Source organism: Mobula birostris, chromosome 19, assembly GCF_030028105.1.
Source record: "Mobula birostris isolate sMobBir1 chromosome 19, sMobBir1.hap1, whole genome shotgun sequence".
Classification (NCBI taxonomy): Eukaryota; Metazoa; Chordata; class Chondrichthyes; order Myliobatiformes; family Myliobatidae; genus Mobula; species Mobula birostris.
Genome location: NC_092388.1, coordinates 38964936 through 38979051, shown reverse-complemented (window position 1 = coordinate 38979051; position 14116 = coordinate 38964936). Strand labels below are relative to the sequence as shown.

At 43.1% G+C, this 14116-nt stretch overlaps 1 protein-coding gene across 7 annotated transcripts in view; it reads left to right on the top strand.

Moving 5' to 3' along the window:
• Positions 1-14116, top strand: part of zdhhc11 (zinc finger DHHC-type containing 11) — a 134127-nt gene that overhangs the window by 56257 nt on the left and 63754 nt on the right. The gene's annotated exons all lie outside the window — the stretch shown is intronic.

Genomic DNA, 14116 nt, shown 5'->3' with positions numbered 1-14116 from the left:
AAAACTCTCATTCTCTGTCTGTCTGATTGTGACCTCCAATTAGTGCAAACTGTGCATTACAGTGGCACTTTTTTTGGCTAAATCGAATTAAAATGCGCTAACTTACAGAATGCAGGCAAAGTTCAGGGTTATATATTCGTATAAAATTGCTCATTTGCCAAAAATAAATAGGCTGGCTTTCACCTGAGACCCGATCGGCCATCATGGAAATCGGGACGCGACAGCCCGACGCATGTGCATGGGAGCCTCAGCAGCGACACCTCCCGGAGCAAAAGGGCAGGGCAGCTCTATTTCCAGGAGTCACCTTCTGCTAATCACCATCAGCATGTGCAGGATTGGGACAGATCTAACTGCCACCCATCAATAAGAGATAATTAAATCTTATTGTAATGACGTACTCCGAGACACCCATAAACCCTTAGCAGCAGTCAAGGGACAGCGGTGACTATATCACATCCATTTAGGAGAGCACCAACCACATCATCAAGAATAATCAGCATCCTTTGGTGTTACTGCTTCGTATCTTCTATCCAGCATTAGGGTTAAAAAAAAATGGTCTGCCTAATTATGCCACGTGGAAAGGGAAGGGGGACATTATGGTCAAGAGATGACGCCAGACGTTGTCAGGAAGCGGCCAGGAGAGGGAGAGAACAAGAATCGGATGAGGCCAGGGCCGCACGACTCCAGGATCAAAGAGTCAGAACAAAAAAAGATGAGAGAAGAACAGACAGAGGAGGAGAGGCATGCACGTCTCCAGGATCAGAGACAAACACCAAACAGCAGAAGAGATGAAGAGACGGGGGATGAAAGGGCTGCACATCTCCAGAATGACAACGAGAGGCACAAGGGTGGCAGAGCAACACTCACAACACACTGGAGGAACTCAGCAGGTCAGGCAGCATCCGTGGAAACGATCAGTCAACGTGTCAGGCTGGAACCCTTCGTCAGGACTGAAGAGGGAAGGGACAGAGGCCCTATAAAGGAGGTGGGGAGAGGGTGGGAAGGAGAAGGCTGGTAGGTTCCAGGTGAAAAACCAGTAAGGGGAAAGATAAAGGGGTGGGGGGGGGGATAGGCAGGAAAGGTGAAGAAGGAATAGGGGAAAGCACAATGGGTAGTAGAAGGAGGGGAAACCATGAGGGAGGTAGTAGGCAGCTGGGGGAGGGAGCAGAGTGAAACTGGCATGGGGAAGGGAGGGGGAGGGAATTACTGGAAGTTGGAGAATTCAATGTTCATGCCCAGGGGCTGGAGACTACCTGGATGGTATAGGAGGTGTTGCTCCTCCAACCTGAGTTTAGCCTCATCCTGGCAGTAGAGGAGGCCATGTATGGACGTATCTGAAGGGGAATGTGAAGCAGAGTTGAAGTGGGTGGCAATCGGGAGATTCTGTCTGTTGTGGCGGACGGAGCGGAGATGCTTGACGAAGCGGTCCCCCAATCTGCGTCGGGTTTCACTGATGTAGAGGAGGCCGCACCGGGAGCACCAGATGCAATAGATGACCCCAACAGACTCACGAGTGAGGTGTTGCCTCACCTGGAAGGACTGTTTGGGGCCCTGAATGGTGGCAAGAGAGGAGGTGTAGGGACAGGTGTAGCGCTTACGCTTACAGGGATAAGTGTCGGGTGGGAGATCCGTGGGGAGGGACATGTGGACCAGGGAGGGAACGATCCCTGCGGAGAGGGGAGAGGGGTGGAGAGGGAAAGATGTGTTTAGTGGTAGGGTCCTGCTGAAGGTGGTAGAAGTTGTGGAGGATAATGTGCTGGATCTGGAGGCTGGTGGGGTGATAGGTGAGGACAAGGGGAACTCTGTCCCTGTTGTGGTGGCGGGAGGATGGGGTGAGGGCCGAAGTGTGGGAAATGGAGGAGATGCGAGTGAGGGCGTCATTGATGACAGCAGAAGGGAAACCACAATCCTTAAAGAAAGAGGACATTTGAGATGTCCTGGATGGCAGATAAACCAGAAATGATGCCATCAAAACTGGCTTTCATTAAATGAGGAGGAGCTATATTTGCTTTGCTAGGTGTCATTCTTCTGTAATAAACTGAGGTTTACTACTTCAGTTTCCAAAGCAAAGTGATACCAATAGCATTCAGGAAAATTTAATATTTATTCCGGTCACATCAGACTGCACTACCCTTCTCTCAAAGGGTGCCCCAACGTTTCTTCTGAACTGCACTAACAGAGGAAATAGTTTTTTTGTCAATTTTTTTGATGATCTTAAACAACTTCCAATATTACTTACATAATCAGTAATATTTAAAAGAGTATTACCTTAATCTGTTCATGAATAATCAGTCATGACACAGATAACATAGCTTTTTTGAATAAGGATGTTATGACTTCAACAATTAAATAAAGGTTGTGTGTTTAAAAACAGAAACATAGAAAACCTACAGCATAATACAGGCCCTTCAGCCCACAAAGTTGTGCCGAACATATCCCTACCTTAGAAATTACTAGGCTTACCTATTGCTCTCTATTTTACTAAGCTCCATGTACCTATCCAAAAGTCACTTAAAAGACCCTATCGTATCCGCCTCCACCATTGCCGGCAGCCCATTCCACGCATTCTCCATTCTCTGAATAAAAAACTTAAACCCTGACATCTCCTCTGTACCTACTCCCCAGCACCTTAATCCTGTATCCTCTTGTGGCAATCATTTCAGCCCTGGGGAAAAAGCCTCTGATTATCCACATGATCAATGCCTCTCATCATTTTATACACATCTATCAGGTCACCTCTCAATCCTCTGTCGCTCCAAGGAGAAAAGGCCAAGTTCACTCAATCTATTCTCATAAATATTCACTCCTTTGTACACTTTTCGCCTATAACTGTTTTGTTTGTCAACTGAATTGGTTTATCAACACTTGTTAATCTATACCTTGGGCTGAACAAATTGTTTAACATATTGAACAATTAAGAATGTCTCGGATGTTGGTAAATAATTCAAAAAACAAATTAAGACGTTTAATTTGAATGGACCAGAAAACAGAGTTAAGTAAATTTAAAATTTTCAGTTAAATTTAAAAAAAATAAACAATCTGTTTCAGAGCTGTTTCTGAAATGAATGTAGAATTAATATCAAGTATAAAACTATTCCCTGATGCAGGATTTCAATTCAACATCTACAGTTTGTTTCCCCCCTCAGATGTTACTTAACCTCCTAAATTCCTTCTTATCTGTTTACCAAATGTCTTGCCTCTGCTAACCTCCAGAAGTGCCCAACTTTCCTTCTACTTCCAAAACATGTACTGGTGGGTTAATTGTCTACTGTGAAGTAACTCTAGTAGAGGTAAGTGATTAAAAGAAGCGTATTTGATACACACTAAAGAGAAAGAATGTTTCTGGACTACAAGGAAATGAGGAATGGGGTTGGTGAAATTACTCTACGGGGAGCTGGAATGACTTGATGGACTGAATTGTTTCCAATGTTGAAATAAATAAGATGGTTAATTGCTACTCATTCTTCCGAACTCGAGCAGGTATTTAACCTCCCATCACAACACAGCTTTCCAGTTCCAGGTGTTACATTAGTAAACCTTTTCTGAGCTGTTGGTACCTTAACATTCTTCCTTAAATCAGGAAATCAGTGCCGTCGATATCTTTAAGTGAAGTATATACTCCCTACCTTTTGTATTCAATTCCTCTTGCAATCAATGGTATTATGTTGTCTTTCCAAATTACTTGCTAAACCACCTCATATCTTTGGCAGGACATGCACAGATACCCAGGTCCTTTGATGTTTTAGTTATCGTTTTTGTTATTATCTTCAAAAGCTACAGTATGTGTGTTGTTTCTAGAAGTTCAATTGTTGTGTCCTTTTTAATCTAATTTCTAGACCTGCCATAGTGTTGAAACAAATCTTATCAAAGCCACAGAGACTGATGAAGTCAAACTGTACCTACTGTATTTTCATTCTTCACATTTCTGCAGTCATTGATTATAGTTGACCATACAACTATCTTTCCAAAGCTCTTTCATTGTTGGACTACACTTATTTATGTCTATGCTTACCTAGAAGGTTGCATGAAGTGGCTTCTTTTCCTATCTAAGCCTGGCCCTATTTCGCAACCAGATGCTGAGCCTTACTAACGCTGTCCATTTCCTATGTACAGAAACATCCCAATCTATCTTGTCATCATCTCTCAACTCCACTGACTAAACCTAAACTGTTTTCTCTCTTCCCTTTCCCTGAGGCATCTATAACTGGATGAGTTGAAACTTCCTTCAGTTTAAATTTATTTTGGAAACGTATATTTATACATTGAATATACGTTTACCTTATAGACTTCTGAACTAGTCATATATAGCTGTAACTTTATCATGACAATTCCATTTGTCACACTTCATTAACTTTTATGTGTATGCAAAAGTTTTCTTCTTGGATCCTCGCTGACACGCATTTATTACAAGTCGGGCGAGATGGAAATATTAAAATTCTTAACCACTTTAAATTCTTCCAATGTTCTGTCCCTTGTTCCTGAAACTCCTGCCTTGCAACTCTCTGAAATACTTGTGCTTGTTTAAGTGTAGCCCACATTAATGGCTCTGAATTTTACTATTATTATCATTTCACTACTTGGCTGAGACTTTAGCTGCCACTACCTGAAAGTCTGGATCTATTTCCCTGAATCATTTGCTACCCTGTGATTATTTCTCCTCTGCTTATACGTACGGTGTGTTAAACTCAAGGTTTTGATCTTTCATAGACTGGTGGCACATTTATGAAATGAATGAACTTGACAGGTGCAATCGAAATGAAAGTGTTTCACTTCTCTCCTTCTCTAACACCAAATGTTGAATTTCCATAGTAGAAGTGGACATGCTGACTATTGTTTAAAAATCTTCCAGTAAGAAGGCATCGAAGGTCACGGAGTGGGTGTGTGAGGGTGGTGTGCGAAGGTGGTGTGCATTGTAACCATGGGTGATTGTCTTGGACCTACAGTGGCATGCAAAAGTTTGGGCACCCCTGGTCAAAATTTCTGTTACTGTGAATAGTTAAGTGAGTAGAAGATGACCTGATCTCCAAAAGTCTTAAAGTTAAAGATGAAACATTATTTTCAACATTTTAAGCAAGATTAGTGTGGTATTTTTATTTTGTACAATTTTAGAGCAGGGAAAAAAAAAGGAAAGGAGCACCATGCAAAAGTTTGGGCACCCCAAGAGATTTGAGCTCTCAGATAACTTTTACCAAAGTCTCAGACCTTAATTAGCTTGTTAGGGCTATGGCTTGTTCACAGTCATCGTTAGAAAAGGCCAGATGATGCAAATTTCAAAGCTTTATAAATACTCTGACTCCTCAAACCTTGTCCCAATAATCAGCAGCCATGGGCTCTTCTAAGCAGCTGCCTAGCACTCTGAAAATTAAAATAAATGATGCCCACAAAGCAGGAAAAGGCTATAAGAAGATAGCAAAGCGTTTTCAGTGAGCTATTTCCTCAGTTCATAATGTAATTAAGAAATGGCAGTTAACAGGAATGGTGGAGGTCAAGTTGAGGTCTGGAAGACCAAGAAAACTTTCTGAGAGAACTGCTGGTAGGATTGCTAGAAAGGCAAATCAAAACCCCTGTTTGACTGTAAAAGACCTTCAGGAAGATTTAGCAGACTCTGGAGTGGTGGTGCACTGTTCTACTGTGCAGCGACACCTGCACAAATATGACCTTCATGGAAGAGTCATCAGAAGAAAACCTTTCTTGTGTCCTCACCACAAAATTCAGCATCAGAAGTTTGCAAAGGAACATGTAAACAAGCCAGGTGCATTTTGGAAACAAGGCCTGTGGACTGATGAAGTTAAAATAGAACTTTTTGGCTGCAATGAGCAAAAGTATGTTTGGAGAAAAAAGGGTGCAGAATTTCATGAAAAGAACACCTCTCCAACTATTCAGCACGGGGGTGGATCGATCATGCTTTGGGCTTGTGTTGCAGCCAGTGGCACGGGGAACATTTCACTGGTAGAGGGAAGAATGAATTCAATTAAATACTGTACCAGCAAATTCTGGAAGCAAACATCACAGTCTGTTTAAAAAAAAAAGCTGAAGATGAAAAGAGGATGGCTTCTACAACAGTATAATGATCCTGAACACACCTCAAAGTCCACAATGGACTACCTCAAGAACTGCAAGCTGAAGGTTTTGCCATGGCCCTCACAAGTCCCCTGACCTAAATACCATCGAAAATCTGTGGATAGACCTCAAAAGAGCAGTGCATGCAAGATGGCCCAAGATTCTCACAGAACTAGAAGCCTTTTGCAAGGAAGAATGGGCGAAAACCCCCAAACAAGAATTGAAAGACTCTTAGCTGGCTGCAGAAAGCTTTTATAAGCTGTGATACTTGCCAAAGGGAGTGTTACTAAGTACTGACCATGCAGGGTGCCCAATCTTTTGCTTTGGGCCCTTTTCCTTTTTTGTTATTTTGAAACTGGGAAAGATGGAAATAAAAAAGTTTTCTTGCTTAAAGTATTAAAGAAATGTGTCATTAACTTTATGCCTTTTGGAAATCAGGTCATCGGATACTTAGCTATTCACAGTAACAGAAATTTTAACCAGGCGTGCCCAAACCTTTGCATGCCACTGTATCTCTTGTGATTGCAAGACCCTGTTGGATATTAATAATGCAAGATGCCACTGGACTGTTTCCCTTGTTTGATGGCGTGACAGAGGGCTGGGGAATCTTTGTGGCTTTGATTGTAGTAACTAGCCTCTAACCATGGCCTTGACTGCTGCTACAATCCAGGAAAGGAGACAGTTGAGGTGGTGTAGCACGGCTTCTGTGCTCAGCTGGGAGCCGGCCTCTCCCCCCTCGGTGCTGCCCTCCAATGTTTGATTGCTGAAATAACAAGCTGGGTTCCGAGCGCGTGTTTGTCTATGGACTGGCGGGAACTGCACCTTCAATTTATGAGACATGTCACTCAGGGACTTGGGCTATGTGTATATGTGTGTGTGTGTATATATATAGTGGGACTTTATGTGTGCTCGCTATCTTGAATGTGGTGTGTTGTATCGTGTATGTTTTTCACCTTGGCTCCATGGGAGTGCTGTTTCGTTTGGCTGAATGATAATAAACTTAAATTTGAATTTGAACTTGCAACTTGCTGCACAGTGACTTCTTTATTGTAACATATTTAAGCTTGGAATCTGGGAGGTTGTAAATCAGGGTAATTATCACTTTCAAATATTGTAAATTTTTTGCTTCCTGGCAGCAGAATAGTACAATGCAAAAAAAAATGCTATATTTACAATAAGGAATATATAATACTACAAAAAGAGGGCAAAATGGTGAGATGGGGTTGATGGACCATTCAGAAATCTGATGGCGGAGGGTAAGTGCTGTTCCTAAAACAGAGTGTGCATCTTCAGGCTCCTGTACAACCTCCTTGTTGGCAGTAATGAAAGGAGGGCATGTCCAGGCGGTGAGGATTCCCAATGAAGGATGCTGCTTTCTTGAGGCACTGCCTTTTGAAGATACAGACTAGAAACAGAAGTAGGTCAGTCAAACCATTGTGGCGACACCACTATTTATAAGAAAAAATGGCTAATCTGTACATTAGCTGGACAAGCCTTTAGTAACCTTCACCCACCTTGCTTATCGACTGTCAGTCTTCAAAATATTTAAAGGCTCTGATTCAGGGACCTGCTGAGGAAGGGAATTCCGGAGACTTAACCTTGTATGGAAAAGAAAATTGCTTCACTTCTGTATTAAATGCATGACTCATTTTTAAACAGGTTCTCCCATGAGAAGAATCCTCTACACATACCTCATAATCTTGTATATTTCAATTCCATCTCCAGTGATTGCAAGCCAAGCTTGTCTAATTTTTCCTCATTCAACTAACCCACTCATTCCAGGTCACGGTCAAGTAAGTCTTTTCTGGACTACTTCAACATGTTAACATTCTTCCTTAAACAAGAAGATTGATGCTATAAATGCTATTCCCAGACACAATATCACCAATTTCCCATGTAAGCCTGAGGCTCTGGAGGGTTCCTGTATTGTGGAAGACGTCCTGCCTCGTCCCTGTGCCGAAGACGCCGCGCCCCAGCGGCCTCAATGACTACAGACCAATGGCATTGACCTCCCACATCATGAAGTCCCTGGAGAGACTTGTTCTGGAGCTGCTCCGGCCTATGGTCAGGCCACACTTAGATCCCCTCCAGTTCGCCTACCAGCCCCGACTAGGAGTTGAGGATGCCATCGTCTTCCTGCTGAACCGTGTCTACGCCCACCTGGACAAGCCAGCGAGCACTGTGAGGGCCATGTTTTTTGACTTCTCCAGTGCGTTCAACACCATCTGCCCTGTTCTTCTGTGGGAGAAGCTGACAGCGATGCAGCTGGATGCTTCCCTGGTATCATGGATTCTTGATTACCTGACTGGCAGACCACAGTACGTGTGCTTGCAGCACTGTGTGTCCGACAGAGCAATCAGCAGCACTGGGGCTCCACAGGGGACTGTCTTGTCTCCCCTTCTCTTCACCATTTACACCTCGGACTTCAACTACTGCACAGAGTCTTGTCATCTTCAGAAGTTTTCAGATGACTCTGCCATAGTTGGATGCATCAGCAAGGGAGATGAGGCTGAGTACAGGGCTATAGTAGGAAACTTTGTCACATGGTGTGAGCAGAATTATCTGCAGCTTAATGTGAAAAAGACTAAGGAGCTGGTGGTAGACCTGAGGAGAGCTAAGGTACCGGTGACCCCTGTTTCCATCCAGGGGGTCAGTGTGGACATGGTGGAGGATTACAAATACCTGGGGATACGAATTGACAATAAACTGGACTAGTCAAAGAACACTGAGGCTGTCTACAAGAAGGGCCAGAGCAGTCTCTACTTCCTGAGGAGACTGAGGTCCTTTAACATCTGCCGGACGATGCTGAGGATGTTCTACGAGTCTGTGGTGGCCAGTGCTATCATGTTTGCTGTTGTGTGCTGGGGCAGCAGGCTGAGGGTAGCAGACACCAACAGAATCAACAAACTCATTCGTAAGGCCAGTGATGTTGTGGGGATGGAACTGGACTCTCTGACAGTGGTGTCTGAAAAGAGGATGCTGTCTAAGTTGCATGCCATCTTGGACAATGTCTCCCATCCACTACATGATGTACTGGTTGGGCACAGGAGTACATTCAGTCAGAGACTCATTCCACTGAGATGCAGCACAGAGCGTCATAGGAAGTCATTCCTGCCTGTGGCCATCAAACTTTACAACTCCTCCCTTGGAGGGTCAGACATCCTGAGCCAATAGGCTGGTCCTGGACTTATTTCATAATTTACTGGCATAATTTACATATTACTATTTAACTATTTATGGTTCTATTACTAGTTATTATTTATGGAGCAACTGAAACGAAAACCAATTTCCCCCGGGATTAATAAAGTATGACTATGAAGTGAAGCACATTCTTCCTACTTTTTTTTGCATTCAATTCCCCTTATAATAAAAAATAACATTCTGTTTGCTTCATAATTTTTGGAAATTATTCACTAGGACACCTAGATTCTTCTGCATCTCAGAGCTTTGGTTAAGTATTCTGTATTGGTGAGCAAAGATATAAGTACTGAAATGATTCCTGAATTGTCCCAAAGACTCCAAGGACTAGAGTCAACATCCTCAGCACCACTATGAACAAGCTGTGGAGGAAAATCAGGGATTAAAACAATACTGAAGCTAAGGTGGGGCCAGAGAGATGTTAGTATAATGTTTCAATACAAAGAAACATAGTTAGACAAGACCTTGCATTCTAGTTAATGTGGAAAGGCAGTGTGCAGTTGGTATGTGGTTGACTGGTAACCTCTTGGAATAATTAGTAAGCAGTCTCTGGAAAAGGTAAATGTCTGACAATACAGTCAATGTGACCTTAGACCATAAGACCATAATATATCGGAGTAGAATTAGGCCATTTAGCCCGTTGAGTCTGTTCAGCCATTTTATCATGGCTGATCCAATTTTCTTCTCAGCCCCAATCTTCTGCCTTCATCCTGTGTCCCTTAATGCCTTGACCGATCAGGAGTCTGTCAATCTCTGCCTTAAATATACATAAAGACATGGCCTGCATAGCTGCCAGTGGCAAAGAATTCCTCAGATTCATCACTCTCTGGTTAAAGATTTTCCTCATCATCTCTGTTCTAAAAGTATGCCCCTCTATTCTGAGGCTGTGTTCTCTGCACTTAGACTCTCCCCCTATAGGAAACACATCCACTCTAAAGGCCTTCCACCATTCAATAGGTTTCAACGAGGTCACCCCTCATTTTTCTGAATTCTAGTGAATACAGGCCCAAAACCATCAAACGCTGTTCATGTGACAAGCCTTTCAATCTTAAATCATTTTTGTGAACCTCTTTTGAACTGTCTCCAGTTTCAGAATATCCGTTGTAAGGTAAGGGGCTTAAAGCTGCTCACAGTACTCCAAGTGAGGCCTCACCAGTGCTTTATAAAGTTTCAACATTACATCCTTGCTTTTATATTCTAGTCCTCTTGAAATGAATACCAACATTGCATTTACCTTCCTCGCCACAGACTCAAACAGCAAATTAACCTCTTTGGAATCCTGCACAAGGACTTCCAAACCCCTTTGCACCTCAGTTTTTTTTGTATTTTCTTTCCATTTAGAAAATAGTTGACCCTTTCATTTCTTCTACTAAAGTGCATGACCATACACTTCCCAACACTGTATTTCATCTGCATTTCTGTGCCCGTTCTCCTAATCTGTCTAAGTCCTTCTGTAGCCTCCCTACTTCCTCAAAAGTAGCTGCCCCTCCACCTATCTTCATACCATCTGCAGACCTTGCAACAAAACCATCAATTCCATCATCCAAATCATTGACATATATATTAAAAATTGGTCCTAACACAGACCCCTGTGGAACACCACGTCACCGGCAACCAGTCAGAAAAGGCTCCCTTTATTCCCACTTTCAGCCTCCTGCCGATCAGCCACTGCTTTATCCATGCTGAAATCTTTCCTGTAATACCATGGGCTCACAGTCTGTTAAGCAGTCTCATGTGTAGCACCTTGTCAAAGGCCTTCTTAAAATCCAATATCAACCAATTCTCCTTTGTCTATCCTGCTTGTTATTTCCACAAGAATTCCAGCAGATTTGTCAGGCAAGATTTCCCTTGGAGAAGCCATGCTGACTATGGCCTATTTTATCATGTGCCTCCAAGTACCCTGAGACCTCGCCCGTAATAATCGACTCCAACATCTTCCCAACTATCCCAGATAGTTTCCTTTCTTCTGCCACTGTCTCCTTTCTTGAAGAGTGGAGTGGCATATACAATTTCCCTGTCACCCGGAACCATTCCAGAATCTAGTGATTCTCCAAAGATGCCTCCACAATCTCTTCAGCCACCCGTTTCAGAAGCCTGGGTGTACACCATCTGATCCAGGTGACTTATCTATCTTCAGATCTTACAGTTTCCCAAGAACCTTCTCTGTCGTTATGCTAACTTCACACCCTTCATGCCCTCTGTCACCTGCAATTTCCACCATAGTGCTAGTGCCTTCCACAGTGAAGACTGATGCAAAATACTTATTCTGTTCGTCTGCTATTTCGTTGTCCCCCATTACTACCTCTCCAGCATCATTTTCCAGCAGTCAGATATCCACTCTTGCCTCCCTTTTACACTTTATCTGAAGAAACTTTTGGTATCCCTTTAATATTATTGGCTACCTTTTGGTGCTCAACCACTCTGACAAATGTAGGGAGTAGCATCAATCACCATACATTTCCCTTCTTTGAACTTATAAAAACAAAATTGACTGTGAATCAAGAGAGGCTGTAGAGAATGTATTTCAGATTTGGTTGCTGTCAAGTTTACTGCCATTTTAGATCTGCATATAGTGATATGCAAACAACAGTCTTCACCGATAGTGTTCTCTGTCTGTCTAATCCCAGTGCAGACTGGTGTCACGCAAGGCTGTGTTATCACTAATTCATCTTCTGTCCTTCTCACCACAATGCTGCACCTTGCTATTCACAAGGGAAACTGTTCACACTTCAAAATCACCACAGCTTCATACAGTATGCCATTCATGACTAAAAAGTATGGAACATTTCTTGCATCAAGAGAGATGTGTCTCAGGAAACACAAATGATGGACTTCACCACTGCAACCATGTTCAACACAGAATTTGGCTATGAGAGGGGGAAAAAAGGGAAAAAAAAAGCACATCCTCAACATCTGGCAGGAAAGGTCAGTTTATATCAGTGATTTTTCCTGGGCCAACATCTCCAGACTGAGATCCTAACTATATCTTGTATTTCATCAGCTTTAATGGGTAGCCATATTGTTAATCTCTTTGAGCTCTTGAAATAAATACTCTAGCATTGTGGACAACTTACTAGGAGGGAGGTGAAATACTTCAGGCATGTTCTCAAAGCTTTACTTTGGAAAAAGTAGCATCATCACTGACTTGGGAATTCCTGCCTCATGACTGCTTAAAGTAGGGAAGTATTCAGGAGGGAACTGAGAACCTGTCTTCTCTTTGAGAGCCAACAGAAGGTCAGGAGGAAGAGCAGAAGCAACACTCCCCATCTTATTTTACACACTCAATAGCTCTGCCAAGCATCTCCTGTCTTCAGGTCCCATATGACAATGGCAACTCAGAAACAGTGTTGAAGCAAGACATTGTCAATCCCAAATGATTACTTGAGTCTGAAAAATTGATAAGTAGAGAGAGGGTGTGTTAGGGTATTGTGCAGTGACCTGAGGGTAGTGGGGAAACTTTTCTATATCCAAAGGTTTATTTATAGATGTTCTGAATTTCAATTTGTCTTGAATCACAGAACTTCTTATACTGGGAGTCTCTCAACATGGACAGAAGCAAGTAGGAGAAGGACTCAACCATAAATCCCGTCCTGCCTATCCCACTGTTCAATATAATCATGCCTGATCTGATGCAGCCCTCAATTCAGGATATTGCATATATGCAAGCCAGAAAAATAATGATTTGAGCTTATCACACCTCAGAATTCATTGTAGTTTCTGCAGTGTCTAGTGCTCCTCAAAATGATTTTCACTATGATGTGTGCTTCAGCCTCTGCTACCATTACCACCCCTTCAGGCAGGAAGTTTCAGAAATCCACTGCTCTTTGGCTTTTGAAACACAATTCTTCCACTCTCCTTTAGTTTCTCTTCCTTCTGCAAATTGCAGACAATCAGTATCCATTCCATGGTCTTCTGTTCCTCAGCAGCTCTCACAGCCCTATGATTAACTATGTGCTTTTTCATCAAAGTATCCCCACACCTGGATGGATGTGAAAGATCCTCTGGCACTACTTCAGAGGAGAGCAGTAAAGTTATCACTGATATCCTGGTCAGAGGTTCTAGTTGTTGCTTGAATGAAGTCGCCGGAGAAAAGTACTGGTACCTATGAAGCAGCCCCTTTATTCGACGAAATAAGATACAGCAGGAATCATATGGAAATGCTTTTGGTGGAAAGGCCTGCATATGGCCAGCACTACTCACATATTATGTGCTACAGACCAAAGAAAATTCAAGATAATTCAAACAAATCCAGATTTACAATCCTCCTGCCGTCACACACATAACAGATGCTAATCACTGTCGCATCCATGCAGAGGAATATTGTTTGGACTCATGCATATGCTAAGTGCCTGCTTCCTGGTCTGTCAGCTCAACACTGCAATGGAGTCATCACCTTTGTGAGAGCTGGAGAGCAATGAGAATCCAGAGTAAAGCCACCCACAAGGATTCTGGCACCCGCTCATGACTGACCTGGAGATTCAATGTAAAGTTCCCACAGCACATTGTCAAGACCGCCTTGAGATCAGACATCCTCCTGGTCTCGGAGACAGCAAAACATATCACCTTGATGGAGCTGATGGTGCCATGGGACGAGCGTCTGCAGGAGGCCCATGAGAGGAAGCTTGCCAGGTATGAAGAACTGGTCGGTGACAGTCGGCGGTAGGGATGGAAGGCAGAGTGCATGTCCGTTGAAGTTGGATGCTGGGGCTTCACTAGACGTTCTCTACACAGAGCCTTCAGTCACTGGGCATCACTGGTACAAGGAGGCAGAGAGCCATTAGCAACATTACTGAGAAAGCCTGAAGATGGCTCTGAGTGAAGGTAGCAGGTTCATGGGGATATGCAGCACATGTCACCT